Consider the following 21,408-nt stretch of genomic DNA (forward strand, 5'->3'; position numbering starts at 1 on the left):
TGGGGACCTCAGTCCTACAATCTCAGCTGGATTCTGCCAACAACTGCGTGAGCTTAGAAGAAAAAAACTCAAGCTCCAGACAAGAACACAGCACAGTCAAGATCTTGATGACACCTTTCCAAGACCCTAAGCAGAGGCCCAAGCTGCACTCAGACTCCTGACCCAAGAAGATGGAGCACAATACTCATTGTTTTAAGTCACTATATTTGTGGCAATTTGTTATGTAGCAATACACAACTAAGACACGTCATAATCCACTTTGAACTCAAATAACAGCCATTCTTGAAAAAAAGCTCTGACTTGCCAATTATTATTTTCTTTCTGCTGTTGAGGATGACAGAAATCTAGCAGAATGCTTTATACATGTGTATATCTTTATCCAATTCAAAACTTGAACGCGGAATATCATTCTCCATGAGTGAGTCTTGAAACACAAATGAATTGGACTTAACATTTTTCAAAATATCAAAATTATTTTATTTTGGTACTTAAAAATTGGAGGGTATACCGCCAAACCAGTTTTTTTGTTTGTTTTCGTTTTTGTTGTTTTTGGTTTTGGTGTGTCTACTTAACTGTTTTGTTTTGCTTGTTTTGAGACAGTTTCACTCTTGTTGCCCAGGCTGGAGTGCAAGGGAACAATCTCAGCTCACCACAACCTCCGCCTCCTGGATTCAAACAATTCTCCTACCTTAGCCTCCTGAGTAGCTGGGATTACAGGCATGCGCCACCATGCCCAGCTAATTTTGTATTTTTAGTAGAGACGGGGCTTCTCCATGTTGGCCAGGCTAGTCTCGAACTCCCAACCTCATGTGATCCGCCTGCCTCAGCCTCCCAAAGTGCTAGGATTACAGGCGTGAACCACTGTGCCTGGCCTACTTAACTGTTTTTTAAATAAATGTTTTATTTTCAAACAGTTTTAGATTTACAGAATTATAAAGATAATACAGAAAGTTCTTGTATACCCCATACCCAGTTTTCCCAAATATTAACATCTTACATTAGCATGGTACATTTATCACATTTGATGAACCAATGTTGATACATTATTGTGAATTAAACTCCATACTTTAGTCAAACTTTCTTAGTTTTTACCTAACGTCCTGTTTTTGGTCCAGGATCCCACATTACATTGAGTCATCATGTCTCCTTAGGCTTCTCTTGATTGTGACTATCTCTCAGACTTCAGTTGTTTCTGATGACCTTCACAGCTTTGAGGAGTACTGGTCAGATATTTTGTGGCATGTCGCTCTGTTGGAATTTGTCTTATGCTTTTCTCATGATTAGACTTAGATCAAGTATTTTGGGGAGGAAGATCACAAAGGCAAAGTGCCCTTCTCATCATATCGTGTCAAGGGTACCTACTACCAATGTGACCTGTCACTGCTGATTTAACCTTAGTCACCTGGCTTGAGATAGTGTTTGCTCGGGTTTCTCCATTGTGAAGTTACTTTTTCCCCTCCCTTTCTTTACTATACTCTTTGAAAGAAAGTCATTCTGTGCAGCCCCCAGGGACGGTTATGCTTTACCCCCTGAAAGGCAGAGTATCTTACATACATTATTTGGAACTCTTCCATGTTCTTTCCATTTATTTATTCAATCACGTATTTACATCAGTATAGATATGTATTTTGTACTTTAAGTGATATCCTAATTCTAACTTTCTTTCTTTGCTCGAACTTTCCATCTTTGGACATTGAAAGTACTTTCGATTGGGTCCTGTATCCTTTTCACATACAACCATCATTGCGGATTTTTATTTTTCGCATTTCTTTACTTTATGGCACTACAAGTTGCTCCAGGCTCATCTTGTATATTTCCTGCCACAGTCTCAAATCAGCCATTTCTCCAAGGAACCCTGGTTCATTTCATTGGAAAACAGTATTAGAAACCAAGATCTGGGAAATAGGTACGCAGTGATTGCCACGTGCCAGTCACTGTTTTAAGCACTTTGAAAATATTAATCATTTAATCCTTGTAATAATCTCATAACAACAAAATAGGTGGTATTAGTCCCATTTTATGGACAAGAAAACCAAGAAACAGATATTTGGATGTGTTACATAGTCACCCAGATAGTCACCGACAGACCCAATATTGATCCACATTTGGAGCTAACCACATTGGAGTTAGATTTGGAGCTAACTCCCTACAATGCCTTGCAGTGGTGAGGACCTTGCAGAGCTGCCACACAAATTGATGAATTAATTCACCCACACATTCATTCTCTAATACAAATCTGTTATGTGCCCATTAGGTGCCAGACTATCTGATATCTGTTAATTGGTGCTTAATGCCATTTGAGATACCTCTTGGAATATGACCCAATATAACATAAAGGAGGAGGCTGTTGCAATGTACCCCTTGAGAAGACTCTGGCAGCTGCCTGAGATGAAGGTGCCATATAAAAACTACTCCACTCAGTGGTTGCAAATATACTTTATTATGCTATAAGTAATATTCAAAGGTGATAGGCAGGCAGTACCTTATTTACTTCATTTCTATTTATTTATCATTTCTATAAATTTTTTGAAGGGGCTTTAGTATCTTTTATATATATGAAACTCCCATTCATTATGCTACTATTCTTCATAAAACATTTGAACAGAACCATCTCTTGTGAAAACCACTGAACAACACTGAGATTTCCATTTATAGCTAAGAAGAAAATTTTAAATGCACACTTACTTTCTGACTGTCACCAATGAGTGGTCCCAGGAGACCAAAGTTGAGATAATCTGAAAGAAAACATGCAAAAAAATAATGGTGAATACAAATATCTTAAAGGAATCTTTGTCCTGAGGTCATTATCTCACATATTTTAATGGCAGAACACTGGGAGACTGACATCCCATGACATAATTTACTACTTGTTAATAATGTGTTTTGGAAAAGAGAGTGCAAGTTGGAGTGGAGGTGAGGTTCAGCAAAATGGACTCCCTGAGAAAAGAAAGCAGAGACTGAAACAATGGGGAACCTGGAATGGACTTCTTGTTAATATTTATAACTCCTTGGAAGAAGATATGAGAGTTAAGTGAAGGAATACCCAAGAATGTGGGCCTTCATTTTCAGTTCAGAGCAAGCACCAGATGAGCTGCTTTCCAGATGTATCAAAGTTTAGGGATATTCAAAAAAGAACTATCCCACCAAATTAAGCTTCATAAAAGAACATTAAATAAAATATTTTCCAGATAAGCAAGTGCTAAGGGAATTCATTACCACTAGACCAGCCTTATGAGAGATCCTTAAGAGAGTTCTAAACATGGAAACAAAATAATGATACTTGCTACCACAAAAGCACTGTTAAGTACATAGCCCACAGACTATAAAACAACTACAAAATAGAAACTACAAAGCAACCAGCTAACAACTTATGATAGGATCAAAACCTTAGATATCACTATTACTTGAATGCAAGTGGTTTAAATGTTCCCACTTAAAAGGCACAGAGTCGCAAGTTGGATAAAAGAATGAGGCCCAGTTGTCTGCTGTCTTCAAGAGACCCATAGGCTCAAATTAAAGGATTGGAGAAAGATCTACCATGGAAACAGAAAACAAAACAAAAAAAAAAGCAGGAGTTGCTATTCTTTTATCTGATAAAACAGATTTTAACACCAACAACAGTAAAAAAGGACAAAGAAGGGCATTACGTAATGATAAAAAGTTCAATTAAACAGGAAGACTTAACTATCCTAAATATATATGCACCCAACATCATTACCCAGATTCATAAAACAAGTACTTCTAGACCTACAAAAAGACTCACACAGCCACACAATAATAGTAGGGAGCTTTAACACTCCATTGTCAGATCATCAAGGCAGAAAACTAATAAAGAATTTCTGGACTTAAATTTGACACTTGACCAATGAGAACTAAAAGACATCTACAGAATACTCCATCCATCAAGTATAGAATATACCTTCTTCTCATCTGCACATGAAACATACTCTAAGATTAACCACATGCTCAACTGTAAAGCAAGTCTCAATAAATTTAAAAATATCAAAATCATACCAACCATACTCTCAGATTATAGTGCAATAAAAATAGAAATAAACTCCAAGATCTCTCAAAATTGCAAAATTACATGAAAATTTAACAACTTGCTTCTGAGTGGCTTTCAGTAAACAATAAAATTAAAGCAGAAATCAAGAAATTCTTTGAAATAAGTGGAAACAGAGATTCAACACACCAACATCTCTGGGATTCTGCAAAAGCAGAGGAAAGTTATAGCACTAAACACCTACCTCAAAAATTTAAAAAGATCTCAAATTAGCAATCTAACATCAAACCTAGAGGATCTAAAAAAACAAGAGCAAAGTAACCCCAAATCTAGCAGAAGAAAATAAATAAAATCAGAGCAGAAATGAACAAAGTTGAGACCCAAAAATTCATACGAAGAAGCAACAAAACTAAAAGTTGGTTCTTTGAAAGGATAAACAAGATTGATAGACCATTAGCTAGATTAACAAAGAAAAAAGAGAAGATACAAATAAGCACAATCACAAATGACAAAGATGACATTACAATGAATCCCACAGAAATACAAAAGATCCTCAGAGACTATTATGAACAATTCTATGCATACTAACTAGAAAATTTAGAGAAAATGGGTAAATTCCTGGAAACACACAACTTCCTAAGGCTGAATTAGAAGGAAATTGAAACCCTTAGCAGACCAACATCAAGTTCTGAACTTGAAGCAGTAATTAAAACAAACCCTGTCTATCAAAAAAAACCTCAGGACTAGATGGATTCATAGCCAAATTCTACCAGATGTACAAAGAAGAGCTGGTACCAATTTTATTGAAACTATTCCAAATAATCGAGGAGAAAGAACTCCTCCCTAACTGATTCTACAAAGCCAGCATTACTCTGATACCAAAACCTGGCAAAGACACAACAACCAAAAAAGAAAACTACCGGCTAGTATCTCTGATAAACACAGAAGCAAAAATCTTCAACAAAATACTAGCAAACTAAATCCAACAGCACATCAAAAAGTTAATTCACCATGATCAAGTAGGCTTCATTCCTAAGGTGTAAAGTTCGTTCAACATACGCAAATCAATAAATTTGAGTCACCACATAAACACAATTAAAAACAAAAACCATATGATCATCTTGATAAACACAAAAAGTTTTTAATAAAATCCAACATCTCTTCATGATAAAAACCCTCAAGAAGCAAGGCACTGAAAGAACATACCTCAAAATATTAAGAGCCATCTATGGTAAACCCACAGCCAATATCACACTGAAGGGGCAAAAACTAAAAGGCTTACCCTTGAGAATTGGAAAAAGATAAGTATGCCCACTTCCACCACTCCTATTCAATCTATTAATAATACTGGAAGTCCTAGCCAGAGCAATCATGCAAGAGAAAGAACTAAAAGGCATCCGAATAGGAAAAGAAGAAATCAAACTATCTCTCTTCACAGAGAATATGATTCTATACCTAGAAAACCCTAAAGACTCTGTCCAAAGGCTCCTGCAACTGATAAACTTCTTCAGTAAAGTTTCAGGATACAAAATCAATGTAAAAAATCAGTCACATTTCTATACACTAACAATGTTCAAGCTGAGGGCCAAATCAAGAACACAATCCCATTTACAATAGCCACAAACACACACACACAGACACAGACACACACACACACACACACAAATACCTAGGAGAACATCTAACCAAGGAAGTGAAAGATCTCTACAAGGAAAACTACAAGACATTGCCAAAAGATATCGGAGGTGACACAAACAAATGTTAAAACATTCCATGCTCATGAATTAGGAGGATCAATGTTGTTAAATTGGCCATACTACCCGAAGCAATCTAGAGATTCAATGCTATTCCTGTCAAACTACCAACATCATTTTTCACAGAACGATGAATGAAATTCACATAGAACCAAATTCTATAATTCTAAAATTTATATAGAACCAAAAAGGAACCCAAATAGCCAAAGCAATCCTAAGCAAAAAGAACAAAGCTGGAGGCATCATGTTATCTGACTTCAAACTATACTATACGGCTATAGTCACCAAAACAGTATGGTACTGGTGCAAAAACAGACACATAAACCAATGGAACAGAATAGAGAACACAGAAATAAAGCTGCACACCTACAGCTATCTGATCTTCAACAAAGTCAACAAAAATAAGCATCGGGGAAAGGACTTCCTATTCAAAAAATGGTGCTCAGATAGCAGCCTAGCCACATGCAAAAGAATGAAACTGTACCCCTACCTTTCATCATATAAAAAAATTAACTCAAGATGGATTAAAGATTTAGATGCAAGACCTCAAACTATAATAATCCTAGAAGAAAACCTAGAAAACACCATTCTGGACATCAGCCTTGGAAATGAATTTATGACTAGGCCCTCAAAAGCAATTGCAACAAAAACAAAAACTGACAAATGAGAACTAATTAAACTAAAGAGCTTCTGCACAGCAAAATAAACTATCAACAGAGTAAACAGAAAATCTACAGAATGGAAGAAAATATTTGCAAACTATGCATCCAACAAAGGTCTAATATCCAGAATCTATAAGGAGCTTAAACTCAGCAGGCAAGCAAAAAAAAAAAAAAAAAAAAAAGGCAAAAAACATGAACAGACATGTCCCAAAAGAAAACTACAAGCAGCCAACAAACATGCAAAAATGCTTCAAATGCTTCAAATCATCAGTTATCAGATAAATGCAAATCAAAACCACAATGGGATACCATCTCACACCAGTCAGAATGGCTACTATTAAAAAGTCAAAAACCAAAAGATGCTGGAGAGGCTACAAAGAAAAGGGAATGCTTACACACTGTTGGTGGGAATATAGATTAGTTCAACCCCCATAGAAAAGCAGTTTGGGGCTGGGCATGGTGGCTCATGCCTGTAGCCCCAGGACTTCGGGAGGCCAAAGTGGGCGGATCACTTGAGCCCAGGAATTCAAGACCAGCCTGAACAACATGGCAAAACTCCACCTCTACAAAAAATACAAAAATTAGCTGAGTATGGTGGTGCATGCCTGTAGTCCCAACGATTTGGGAGGCTGAAGTGGGAAGATCACTTGAGCCCAGGAGGTCCAGGCTATAGTGAGACATGATTGTGCCACTGCACTCCAGCTCAAGTGAAAGAGTGACACCTTGTCTCAAAGGGAAAAAAAAAAGAAAACAGCTTGGGGATTTCTCAAAGAAATATTCTTTAAGAATTAAAAACTTTAAGAAAGTTCTTAAAACAGAACTACCATTTCACCTAGCAATCCCATTACTGAGTATATATTCAAAAGAAAATAAATCATTCTACCAAAAAGACACATGAAGTCACATATTCATCACAACAGTATTCACAATAGCAAAGACATGGAATCAACCTAGGTGCCCATCAATGATGAATTAGATTAAAAATATGTGGTACATATATATCATGGAATACTATGCAGTCATAAAAAAGAATGAAATCATGTTCTTTGCAGCAACATGGATACAGCTGGAGTCCACTATTCTAAGTGAATTAACACAGGAGCAGAAAACCAAATATCACATGTTCTCGCTTATAAGTGGGAGCTAAACATTGGTACACATGGACATAAAAATGGGAACAACAGACACCAGGCACTACTAGAGCACAGAGGGAGAAATGGGGGAAGAGTTGAAGGACTAACCATTGGGTACTATGTTCAGTACCTGGGTGACAGAATCACTGATACCCCGAACCTCAGCATCATGCAATAAACCAGGTAACAAACCTGCACATATACCCACTGAATCTAAAATAAAAGTTGGAAAAAAAAGGAACTAGCTGACGCAGTCCATGTAATGTGACAATAGGAAATTACAATAAAATGAGTTAACAAATAGGAATATTATATTGGTTAGATTCATAGGGAAGGAAGGTATCAAAAGAACTCGATGATTAGTTAGCCTGTGAAAGGACTAACTCAGCATGTCTGATTGAGAATGCTTCAAGGAAGTGGGTGTGATCTATTGGATCCCATTACTAATGGGCACAAGGAAGGAGTAGTCTCTCAGATTTTGTGTCTGACATAAAAAGTGCATTTAAGTACCTCTGAGAGTGCCAGTCTAGACAATCTAATTAGTCTGTCAAGTGCAATTTCAAAGCTATTAAGAGGACCAAAGCCCTCTTCAGAAATCTGTAAAAAAAAAAAAAATCTCAAATTATATTATTGAATTCTTAAATATCAAAGTATCACTTTTATTAGGAATAAAATATCAACAAATGTGCAATTGTTTGGATTTCTAAAATCCCTCTTTTTATTAAAAAATTAATTGTAATAATCAAAGAGGAAAAGGTATCCCAACTGAGATGTTAGGAAAACATTAGAAAAACACGTAACTACCAATTTCTGTATATTTGGTGATGTACCAATAACTACAAAATGCACCTCAGTCAATACACCAAGGATTCATATTCCTCTAAGCACTTAATGGAGAATTGAATACTGTTAAAGCAGAAATCAGGACTTTACCAAAGAGTTAATAAAGGTGTCCCTTTAAACATAAACTAGAAGTGGTACATGTCAGTGGTAAGGACTTCATGCAAGTTATTGAACCTTGGAATGTTCCACAAATTATAGCTATTACTTTATTTCTAGTTCCAACAATCTAAGAATTCTTATCTAAGACAGATTCTTAATTTTTTCCTTACTCATAATAACCTGTACATTTTAATAATATAGATACTATAGAAGATGTTTGGTTTAATAAAATGTAATCTTCCCAAGTATGATTTTTTAACTGAGAAAAAATCTGTGAAATAATTTTTATGTATATTCCTTCATCTCAAAGTTATATTGTTGACACCCAAACATGATACAACTTGAAAAGTACATTTTTTTTTTTTTTGAGAAAAAGTCTCCCTCTATTGCCCAGGCTGGAATGCAGTGGCACCATCTCAGCTCACTGAAACCTCCACCTCCAGGGTTCAAGCAATTCTCCTGCCTCAGCCTCTAAGATGTGAAAACATGTCAAAGTGAATTTAAAGTGTTTTATGATTTAAAATATAATTAACTCAATTTTAGACTTTGAGATTTTACTGAAAAAAAAAAGGTGTCCCTGGAAATGATGATGCTTCACGAAAAAAAAAAGTGCTTGGTTAAATGACAAGATAAATAAATGAGCGGTGACTAGAGCTGACCTATGATAGAACCCTGACAGATTTCTGTAGCATCAGAATGGACAGCCCATTAAATACCAAGCTGCTGGGTGATGTGTAAGACAACTGGGTGAGACCAAGAAGAATTCTGTCTATTTTCTAGACAGAATTGGACACGTTTCACTGACCTGCTCTCAGAAACATATTGAAACACATCCTATCTTACCTATTTGTTCACAGCAATTAATGAGAAAATAGTGAAAGTGGGATTGAAAGAGCAGGAACATGTAGGAGCACAAGGATAATAACGACAGAGTATATATTTCATTATTCACATAATAGTTGCTTTCATTAAAATATATATGTTAAAAAAACCATTCTACAGATTGCTGCCATGGCTTGAATTTTTGTGTCTTTACAGAATTTGTGTTGAAACGTAGTATCTCCAGTACAATACAGTAGTGCCCCATTATCCACAGGAAATATACATTCTAAGAACCCCAAGTAGATGCCTAAAACCTCAAATAGTACTGAATCTGACACATACTATGTTTTAATATATACTATGTTTTTCTTCTATACATACATACCTATGATAAGGTTTAATTTAGAAATTACACACAGTAAGAGATTAACCACAACCAATAATAAAATAGAATAACTGTAACACTATACTGTATTAAAAATCACGTGAATGTGGTCTCTATTTCTCTCTCTCTCAAAATATCTTATTGTACTGTACCTAGGAAAGTGAAACTACGGACAAGGGGGGACTACTGTAGTATTAAAAGTGGGGCTTGAAGAGGATGATTACATCATGAGGGCTCATCCCTCATGAATGGAATTATGGCTCCTATAAAAGAGGCTTCACATAGCATTTGGCCCTTTTTGCCCTTTTGTCCCTTTCACCAAGTGAGGACACAAGAAGAAGCACCACGTTGGAGGCAGGCAGCCGCCCTCACCAGACCCATTTGCTGGCATCTTGATCTTGGACTTCCCAGCCTCCAGAACTGCAAGAAATAAATTCCTGTACTTTATAAATTACCCAGTTGAGAGTATTTTGTTATAGCAGCATGAAAAGACTAAGACAACTACAAATTTATCTTGCTAATCTATCTCACTCCCAGGAGGCAAGGAGGTAAGATAGAGCACAGAAATGGAAGTCTAGGGTCTAACCCCACCTTGGCTACTTATTAGCAGATAAGTGACCTTGGAGCAGTCACTCATTATCACTAGCTCTCTATACACAGAAAATGATGTGTAATTGCTGTCAAGTCCCTTCCATTCTGACATCTATGTCAAGTTGGTCCTAGCTTTTCCTTTAAGATCTCTATCAAAAAATGTATGACTTATGAATAAACAAATAAATGTAGCTGGCCAAATTTGCTTTCTCAATAGCCTGAAGAGAATCCTTTTGTAATAGTGATAATGGTTACAATACTTTATATATTCTGGTTTAATTTCAAGGTTTTTTTAAAGGGACTTTGTACATAATTAAATTTTTAAAAATAAGTTCTTTCTTTTATATTGAGTGCTGGTGTTCTATTTGCGTTATTAAAGGTATTGACTAGCATCCCATTTTTCCTGTGTTTCAAATAGAATATGTAACATGGAATATTTGAGGTTGACTATTTCAAAGACTTTATTAACAAATTTATCAGGGCTGATAATGTTATTGGAAAGATAGTTTCTTTTTTATTTCAACTTTTATTATAGATTAAAGGATACATGTACAGATTTGCTACATGGGTAAATTGTGTGATGCTGAGGCTTGGAGTCCCAACAATCCCATCATCCAGGCCATAAGCAGAGTACCCAATAGGTGGTTCTTCAGCCTAGGCCTCCCAACCTCCTTCCCCATCCATTGATCCCCAGGGTCTATTGTTCCCATCTTTACCATCATGTGTATTCTCGCATCCTTGGAGATATGAAACTCTGAGAACATTTAGATAAAAATGGCTTTGAGAAGTTTTAATATTATATAAAGATACTATATAGTCACCATACCATTTAGCCATTATTTCTAACCATCCTATCTGTCAGCCATATCATCCATTCACGCTAATGGTGAATGAAATGGTTTCTGGTCTGTCAGCACTGGTATCTAATCTTTCACTCAAAACATGGCATTTTCATTGAGCAGTACAGTATATTCTGACAAGTGCTTGTAAATACAGTCAACAGCATTTTACATTTAGTTTTAATTCGATTTAACAAGTTTGGCAATTTGCAGTTCAGAATCCAACCCTAACTTTCCTCAGGAAGTGGAAAAGGCTTAGTATATATTCATCAGGAAAAAAATCTACCATGTTCCAAATCATAACTAAACTGGAAACAGATGATATTCATCCTCTCAAGGGCACTTAGCGTAAGCTAAATATACACACAACACAGCTGACCATTTATAAACACAGCTACCATCGGGACCAGAGAGCTGTGTCAACAGCCGTGCATTCATTGGTCTGCGGTGAAAAACCAGAGATCTTGCTAAGATGGAGGCCATGTCTGAACAGTACGCAATCCACACTGCTCCATTTTACACAAATGTCGAAAAAATATTTTAAGGCATTCCATTGTCTTGTTGTCTACTTTTAGATTGAGTCCTTAAATGAGGATTCATCTAGTTCTTTCCATTTTCATAAATATAGACATTAAATATAGATTTAAGAGGATTCAGCCTTCCCTTAAAGGACCCTTGTTATTGCCACTCTCCTGAGGTTCCTTCAGATGCTATGATTCATTCCGATATCGATTCTGTGATTTCAGTTGTGAGGGATGAATATTTTCCTCATTTATATCTCAGAGTTGGTCTTAAATTCAGAAAGCATGTATGACAAAAGAAAAAAAAAATAACACAAAGAAACCAACCTCATTCCAGAGAAGAGAGATTGGCTAAATGAGGGTTAAGTCAATCAGCCAGCCAAAAACATTATAGAGTATCCAAGAGGGCAGAGCCAGGCATAATTCTCCCTTCTGTCCATGTCACCTGCAATGCTCCCCTTGGAAGAGTGGCTGGGTGCTTCACATGCAGAAAAATACAGATGTCTAATAGCCAGACTATAAGGAGTGTATTTATCCATTCATTCAACAAACATTTATTCAGCATCCACCAAGAGGCAGGGGTAGGGTACTTTAAGCTGCTCACTTCAGAAGGCAGAAGCCAGCTAGTCATTTATGGCAGACAAGTAAGAATAAAGTAACAAAATGTGACCAGTTGAAGGATAGACACATATAAACATGAATAACCAATGTGAGCAATACCCCCTCACACTCTACAGTCATTCCCCATCTCATTAGCACTTGGCTCATTAGCACCATTGACACTTTGGGTTATTTATTTATTTATTTATTTATGGCTGTCGGTCTCACAGACACATTATTTATATGTTAAATAGATATATAACATCAAGTGGCAATGGTGCCAATGACATGTCCTTGAGGGCATGGGATTTGAATCATTGAGCTAAACCAGCCCCCAGAACAGAACCCCATACCTAGTAGGTGCTCAATAAATATGCAATAAATATGTTCCTATAAAAGCAGCTTCATACAGCATTTGACTAAATGAATGCATGAGTGAATCAACATTATAGAGGTCATTCAAAAGAAGGAATGATTGTCCGGAGGAAATGATGCTGGGCTACGATTAAAGGCAATTAAATGTTGATAAGTAAGAAGCTGAAAAATCAGGCAAGAGACGTTCACTGGGCAGGTCCTCAGGAGCCCCTTGCAATGGGTCTATGGAATCCAGGCAGTTGTGTCTACCTGGTGTCCTGTCCTTGTGGAACTGTCTTCCCAGATCCATGCGGCTTTGGTGGGGCAACCAATCCCAGACTTCAACTCCTCCGACCACAGGGGAGAGCCCCAGCCCACTGCAGTCTGTCTGATTCTCCCTCCTGGGCATTTAAATCTGCAGCCAACAAGAACAAGAGCACCAGAGCCATCAGCAGCGGCAGGACCTTGGAAAGATGGCTCATGAATTCCTGCTTCTGGGACCCCCCAGTTCCCCTGGTTCTCATCTTTCCCGAGGCCTGTTTGGTCAGCTCTTCCCTCAGTTCTTTAAGCTATTAATAGCCTTCCAATAAACTTTTCTTTTCTGGCTCCAGTAGTCTCAGTTTATTTCTGTTGATTACATGCTAAGCTTTTTACAACCACAGGGGCTGATTAGAAGATAATTGTGGCTTGGAAGGACTCAGGAATAAATTTTTATTTGACACTAACCACGTACGGGTACTGAGCTAAGCTCTTTATATGAGTTATCCAATTTAAGCTTCAGAACCATCTCTATTAGTGACTATTTCCATTTTAAATAAGTTTAAAAATTTAACTTAAAGAAGTTAAATAATATGTCCAAGCTGATGATCTACCAAGTGGCAGAGCCAGCACTCAGCTTCAAAGACCACAGTCTTAACAACTTCCCCCACTCTTCTCCCCACTTAGGCTCACTGAACTCCTGGGAAACACAAGTGTTAGCATGTCATAAACAACTAGAAATGCCACTTGTATCATGGCCAGGTAGGGTTAGGGATAAGGAGGTGGTGGGTCTCCCTAGGGAAGGAGTGACATTAAGGGAAGCGGCACTAGTTTCTGTGGTCACTTTCCAGGAATGCTTTTCTCATGTTCTGAATTGTGTTATGGGTTATTATTTTTTGTTCCTATACCATACAAAGATATTAGAACCGTCACTGTCCTATTGAGAAGAGCTAAAACAGATGCCTGCAACAAGTGGCCCCAAAGCCTCTCTTCAATTATCAGACACTGGCCCTGTTCTCCCGTGGCTTCCTCCTCCACTCTGAGTATTGCTGGTTTGCAGTCACTTCCCACCAGGGACCAGATCCCAGCAAGTTTATTTACCCACTAGCATGATCCTCACCTTGCCATCCTCTGTCACCCACCCTCACACCTCCTCCCACCTCATTTTACCTCTTCACCAGTTTATTATTCATTCATTATCAGTCATTCAGAAAACATTTCAGGGCCTGAATGTGTCAGGCTCTGTGCCAGGCACCAGGAGTGTCCCATCAACAGAAGAGCAAAGTCCCCGATCTGGTGGAACGTACAGTCTAGATGGGGGGACGGACGGAATACAAGTAAACAAACATGTCCATACAACAAGCCTGCACTGTTGTCAGGGAGCTGTGGCAGAGAAGTCAGACCTGAGATGCAGCGTAGCAGAGAAGGGTCTGCGTGTGATGAAGGTGTCTGAGCAAGGATCTGCTAAGTGGAGGAGTGAAGGGTAAGGAGGAGCCAACCTCGCCAAGAGTCAGAGAAGGGCAATCTAAGCAGAGGGAACAGCCCGTGCAAAGACCTAGAGATGGGAAAGGGTGTGGCACGGTCCGACATCTGTGCAGTGGGTACAGAAGAAAGTGGCATGAGATAAGGCCCACTGAGGCAAGAAGTGGAAAAATCAGGCAAGAGAAGATTGCAAGGAGCCCCTTGCAATGGGTCTATGAAATCCAGGCAGTTGTGTCTACCCAGTGTCCTGTCCTTGTGGAAGTGTCGTCCCAGCTCCATGTGGCTTTGGTGGGGCATCCAATCCCAGACTTCAGCTGCTCTGACCACAGAGGAGAGCCCAAACCCAAGCCAAAGTCAGGGCCTGGGTGGAATGTGGATTTTATTCTCAGTGCAACCTGTTCTCCTATTACTCTCAGGGAAAACATATTTTTTAAAAACCTAAAAATAACAGAAGAGAAAATATTTTAACAAATATTTTCATGTCTATTTAATGCCTGAATGACTGATGAAGTGCTAAACTCTTGCAACATTGGAAATCTGTCAGGACTGCAATTTGAATGACAAGCCAGGAACTAACTGAAAAATGATCTTGCAAAAAGCCTCACACAGCAACTGTATTATGAGTCCTTAACAGAACTTAATTAATAACTAATTAAGATTGTCCAATCTCTCAACGATCCTGTGATGTAGAGATTATGATGCTCATCTTCTAGGAAAATGAAGCTTGAAAAGTTCCCACAGCTAACCCTGTAGAAGAACTAGGATTTATGGCCAGTCTTGTCCCACTCCAAATTTAGTCTTAACTATTATGCTGTACTTTCCCCTAATTCCATTAATTTAGTACAATACCATCTTGTTTGACTAATATTACTGAAAAATAATGTATGCTACAGAAGTAAGCCTCTTGGACCACAGAGATCCTGTTAAAATGAAACCTTTAAAACATTTACCTCTTTGGATGATAATTTTTCAAATTTTTGCCTTTTATATACCAACTCCACACATTAACCATTATGAACATCAGAGATTCCATGACGCTGCCCTCAGGTACTTTGAAGGGCAAATACCTGCTTGCCTCTAAACCAAATGAGCTCAGGCTATGGACACTTGGTTTTTTTTTTAAGTTTTCTGTGTTTTATATTTTTCCTTTCTCTTCATTAACTTTCAGGAGTTTTTTCCTTTATTGATCTCTTGTTTATTCATTTTCAGGACTTCTTACAACTTTCAGTGTGGTTGCTTCTTGCAACTGTTCTCTAAATGTTAATGCTCTAGTTGTTCTTTAGTTTAGATAGAGAAACCTGATGATTTAGCATTTTGCATTTGTTAGCATTTGTAGTGAAAGATGAATAAAGAGAAGCTGAGTCAACAGTATTAGATACAAAAACACTGTGCTGTAAAATATATTGTGTACTGGGAGGACTGACTTGAAAGGGAGTCGTGCAGGATGTTAGGGGAGGAGAGGGATGAGCCTGAATGGTGTGGGGAGGCCAGATCAGGTAGAGACAGTGTTATACAGAAGGCTTCCAAGTGGGCAGCTCAGAACTCAGGACACACTCTTTTGTGGGTATTCCCATATTATGTGATAGTCGGGCTGTCAAATCATTCTGTAAAATCTTATTTAATCCATTCTATACATGAAATGTTTTCCCCTCGATTCTGAGAATGTGAATAGGGGCAAGAAATCAAGAACCCAGGTGAATATTGCAAAGTTCTATCCTCTAAAGAAGGGAAAGAAGGAGGAGGAGGAGGAAGGGATGGAGGGAGGGAGGAAGGGATGGAGGAAGGGAGGGAGGGAGGGAGGAAGGGAGGAAGGGAGGGAGGAAGGGAGGAAGAAAGGAAGGAGGGATGGAGGGAGGGATGGAGGGAGGGAGGAAGAAAGGAAGGAAGGAGGGAGGGATGGAGGGAGGGAGGAAGAAGGAAGGAAGGGAGGAAGGGAAGGGAAGAGAAGGGAGGAGGGAAGGGAAGAGAAGAGAAGGGAGGAGGGAAGGGAAGAGAAGAGAAGGGAGGAGGAGGGAAGGAGGAGGGAGGGAAGGGAGGAGGGAGGGAGGCATGGAGGGAGGAAGGAAGGGAGGGAGGGAGGAAGGAAGGGAGGAGGGAGGGAAGGGAGGAGGGAGGCAGGAAGGAAGGGAGGAGGGAGGAGAAGGAAGGAAAGGAGGGAGGGAGGAGGAAGGAAGGGAGGGAGGGAAGGAGGAAGGAAGGAAGGGAAGGAGGGAAGAAGGGAGGGAGGAAGAAAGGAAGGGAGGAGGAAGGGAGGAAGGGAAGGGAAGGGAGGAGGGAAGGAAGGAGGGAGGGAGGGAAGGAAGGGAGGGAGGAGGCATGGAAGGAGGAAGGAAGGAAGGGAAGGAGGGAGGGAGGAGGGAGGAAGGAAGGAAGGGAGGGAGGGAGGGAAAGGATAGGGAAGGGAAGGAGGGAGGGAGGAAGAAAGGGAAGGAGGGAGGAAGAAAGGGAAGGAGGGAGGGAGGAGGGAGGGAAGGAGGCAGGGAGGGAGGAAGGAAAGAAGGAAGGAAGGAAGGAAGGAAGGGAAGGAGGGAGGGAGGGAGCAGGATGAGAGGGCAGATCCAGGTTTGTGGGGTCTGAGCTTATACAAATACAGACCTCTTTATTAAAAATATAAATTATGGCCTGTAATCCCAGTACTTTGGGAGGCCTAGGCGGGCAGATCACTTGAGGTCAGGTGTTCGAGACCAGCTTGGCCAACATGGTAAAACCCCATCTCTACTAAAAATACAAAAATACAACCACATCGCCCAGTGTGGTGATGGGTGCCTGTAATCCCAACTGCTCGGGAGGCTGAGACAGAAGAATCACTTGAGCCTGGGAGATGGAAGTTGCAGTGAGCCAAGATCACACCACCGCACTCCAGCCTGGGTGACAGAGTGAGACTCCATCTCAAAAAATAAAAAATAAAAATAAATAAAAGTTACGGTTACAAAATTAGATACAAATATGAATATTTTTTAAAATGAGAAAATTACAAAAATTATAAATTTTAGAAACTAAAGAATAGCTCAGCATCACAATAATCCACAAAAATAACATATTTTTAATAACTACCAGATGCATGTATACATGGAAGTGGCTGTAAATTACATAAATATATCTCATTAAACCCAAACAAAATGTATCCCCAACTCAGCTTCCCTTTAGTCTGATTCCCAAAATGCCTCTGGCTACTCCAATGCCATCTCTCTGCTGATCAATGCGACAGAGGGTGAGGGTGAGTCCTATGGGAAGAGACAATGATCTTAACCATAGGCAAAATCTCTTTATTTTGAAAATTTTACAAAAACATGGCTATGTGAGCTCAATGCCAGGGTGCCTTGAGCTCCTGAGCTCACAGTGCCTCCGACCCAGCGCTTTCCTCTCCTCCAGCTCCTTGACCACAGGGTCCTCTTCCTCCCTCACCACCCTAAATGGCAAGCAGGAGAAGGCCTGTGCTCCCAGTTTAATAAATTAGGAGAGCTCACATCTCCTGTTCCACACAACCCATCAACACAGAGCACACACAATGGAAACTGCAGCAGAATGAGTAAGCAACATTCATCCCACTGGAATTGTACGGGGTCTTGGCTCTAAAATACTTCCCAGAGATAGCAATCCAGACAGCAGCATTCAAACCAATCCTTTGCCAGCATGAAGTGAGTGTGTGAAAGTTGTGGCGGAGTGTGTCCCTCTGCAGCCAGGACATCAAGTGCCTGGGTCATTACCTTGACCTTTTCTATTCCAGGGGAGTCATGGCATTGCTAGTCTGTGAGTTATTTGTTTCTATGGCAAGGCTTATACAATTCCTTTTTTGGAGGGGTTTGCTAGCGATTCTGCTTTCTGAACTAGAAGCTCCTTATCAGTACCATATAAGCAGAGGCGAAAGCTGTGTCACCAGCGTCACTGTCCCTGGTGTCACTGAGCCTGATGTCCACCAGCATGGACCACTCCACTGACTTTCTTTATGGGCCTTGGGGTCACCAAGCCTATAGTGAATTAAGTACTCATTATCTGGGTTCCAAGAAGCAGGGAACAAACAAATATCCACCCTTGGGTGAAAAAGCTATTTGCTGCCAAATGGTGATTTGGACTTTATAAAAGAACACGGTTGATGACCTGAGGCAGTTCACTTATCATTCATCTGAGCAAGAAACCAAGGCTCCTCCAATAGACAAATGTCTGGCCTTTTTCACAAGGCTGGTGAGGACATACTGGTGGCCCTAAAATAACCCTATTAACAACATCAGATATACTGTGTATCTGATGCCACAAATTCTACCACGGCAATACCAAGGACACAGAGTTGGGGGAGCAGAAAGAAGCCTGGACTGGACACTCAAGTAAAACGTGTACATGACTCCATGTCCTGAGCCCTGAAATAGTTGCAGACATTATTTAGAAAGAAATATGAACACAGGCGACGTATTTCCTATAACAGATGCCTCAAGTGTCAATCACCTTCCTTTTTTTTCCTGTTTCTTTTCCTTTCTTGTATTTTCTTTGTTTGGGTTTCGGTTTTGGTTTGTTTTGCTTTTGCTGTCCTTTTCATTTTCCTTTTAGCACAACTACTCTTAAGTACGGGTGTAGTCCTGTCCCAGTGGCCCTGCAAAGCACTCTACACACATTATCTCTTTTATTTCACAAAGCAGTCCTAAAAAGGAGATGCTGTTGTTCTCATTTTACATATGGAAAAAGAGAGGCTTGGCTAGGGAGCAGATGTATTAATGGAGTGTGACCCCATGTCTGTCTCACTCATAGCCCAGGCCCTTAGAAGCACTTGTCATCTTTCCCTTCAGAAGCAGGTGGCCATCACAGCCCATCATTGCCACACTACCTACCATTAGAGAAGGGATTCTTCTGTTGCCCTCACCTTGAGCTCCCTAAGCTACATCCCACCTACCCTTCTGTTTTCAGCGGCAGTTGGAAGGCAGATCGAGGTGCAGGCTTCTCTAGGGCTGATAGTGCTCTGTCAGTTGTGTCCGGGGCATGTTCTGTCTTTCAGCCTCCAGGCCCCCTCCCCTGCCACAGGGACTTGCAGTCCACAGATGCAGCCAGGCAGCAGAGGAGGAAAGCCCCTGAGGACAGTTCTCAGCCAATGGTGAGTGGTAACTGATGGATAAATACCCACCTCCTGACCCCCAGACACAACTCTGGGAGACATTCTGCATGTCCCCCAAAATAATCACATCCCCATTAGCCTACCCAAATTCATTATTAAAAATCTGCTTCCCGGGGAAACCAAACTAAGCCATCTCCCAATAACCCTTTCCATTCCCCCTGCCTGTTCAGCAGAGCTTCTGCTTCAAGGTGTGTGTCTTTTATATGGCCAAGGCAAGCTGTGCAAATGAAGGACTTTCTTTCCATTTTTTTTCCCTTAGCCAATTATTTCCCTTAACCACAGCTTTCTTTAAAGAAAAGAATACAAGAGTACAAGAGAAAAAAAAAAAAAAAAGCAAGGTCTAATCATTCTTCTCTTCCTTTGCTCAGAGTCCTTAAGCCCAGCTGCCTCATATCTCCATTAAAAGGAGAGCTCATTAGAGGTGCTGAGCACTGAACAAAGCCCCCTGCTTTGTTAAGGTGGGGAAAAGACTCCTGAGCACACTGTAATCAAACAAACTTAAATGACGACAATCTATGTTAAAGTTAGTTAGCTGGAGAATATTATTTTGCTGTCAAGTATTTAGGTATAAATTATAGGCAGTTCAGATAAATGACTTTAAAGTTTATTACATTTACACACACACACCAAAATTTAGAATTTTTCCCCTTCACATTGTTTGTTTTCTATTACCTAGAAAATAGCCATTGATAGCAAAACAATTTTTCTTCCCAGATGCACCACATAATGCACATATACACATACGTGCTAAAAATCAAATATTCTGGATCTCATTTGGCTAAAAGTGGTTTGCTTGTGTTTCCTACCCCTGACCTAGGATCCATGGTCTACCCTGAACCTAGGATCGCTGTTGTAGGCTGAATAATGGCCTTTCAATATGTCCATGTCCTAGTCCCAGAATCTGTCAATGTTACCTTGTGGGAGAAAAGGGACATTGCAGATGTGATTAAGTTAAGGATCTTTGAGAATGGAGAGATTATCTGAGAGCACCCCACTGTAATCACAATGTTCCCGAGTCAGGAGCCATCAGTCAGGGGAGAAAGCACTGTGATGATGGAAGCGGAGACTGGCAGGATGCAGCCAGGAGCTGAGGCATGCCAGCAGCCTCTAGAAGCTGACAAAGGCCAGGAAATGAATTCCCCCCTGAGAGCCTCCAGAAGAACCAGCCCTGCCACCTTCCACTTTGGCCCAGTAAGACTGATTTCAGACTTTGACCTCCAGAACTGCCAAGAAATAAGTCTGTGCTGTTTGAGCCTCTAAGTTTGTGGTGATTTATTACAGCAGCAATAGGAAACTGATACAACTACTCTCATGCTGCAACTGCCTTTCCATGCTGACCTCCACCTCCACCCAACTTTTGCTCTGCCCTGACAACCTACACATTATATTCAAATGAAGGGATTTGGGAGTACCCCAGTCCTCATCCATCCTAAAGGACATATCTTGGGGGTTGGAGGCCCTCAAGGCAGCAGAATCTCTGTGCCATGAGGACAAGAAATGATTGCAAGCAATGGGATAGGATGTGCAGGAATAATCTGGAGTTCAGGACAGTGGTAGGGGCTACAGAAAAGGATTTTGGAATCATTAGCACATAAGTGATGGTTGAAGTCAACCCACAGAGAGGCTTCATAAATATATGATAGTGGCTTGGATAGGACTAGGAAGTGGATCAAGGGGATCTGATATGCAAATGACATGTATATCAGAGATACTACAGAAAGTGTGATCCAGAGCATAATTTTTAAAACTTTTTCTTGAGCTGAAATACAATCTCAGTTAGATGATGAAGAGGATTACATATCATTCAGAAGAAAGCAAGCCTCAAAAACAACCTCTTGAGTTCTGTACTAGGTGCAAGGATACAAAAATAGCCATGGTTTCTGTCCTTAAGAAGACTGCAGATAATTTTTGTTACCACATAATGTGTGATATGACAATGGTGTCAACCAGTGTACTCGAGG

General features: G+C 39.9%; 1 protein-coding gene across 3 annotated transcripts in view; it reads right to left on the bottom strand.

Annotated features, from left to right (window-relative positions):
- Positions 1-21,408, bottom strand: part of NCALD (neurocalcin delta) — a 424,053-nt gene that overhangs the window by 236,160 nt on the left and 166,485 nt on the right. For all 3 annotated transcript variants that reach the window (XM_030794975.1, XM_030794976.1, XM_030794977.1), the window contains exon 3: positions 2,686-2,735. The gene's annotated coding sequence lies outside the window, so the exon portion shown is untranslated. The remainder of the gene's footprint in view (positions 1-2,685; positions 2,736-21,408) is intronic.

This window comes from Nomascus leucogenys, chromosome 16 (genome assembly GCF_006542625.1).
Source record: "Nomascus leucogenys isolate Asia chromosome 16, Asia_NLE_v1, whole genome shotgun sequence".
NCBI lineage: Eukaryota > Metazoa > Chordata > Mammalia > Primates > Hylobatidae > Nomascus > Nomascus leucogenys.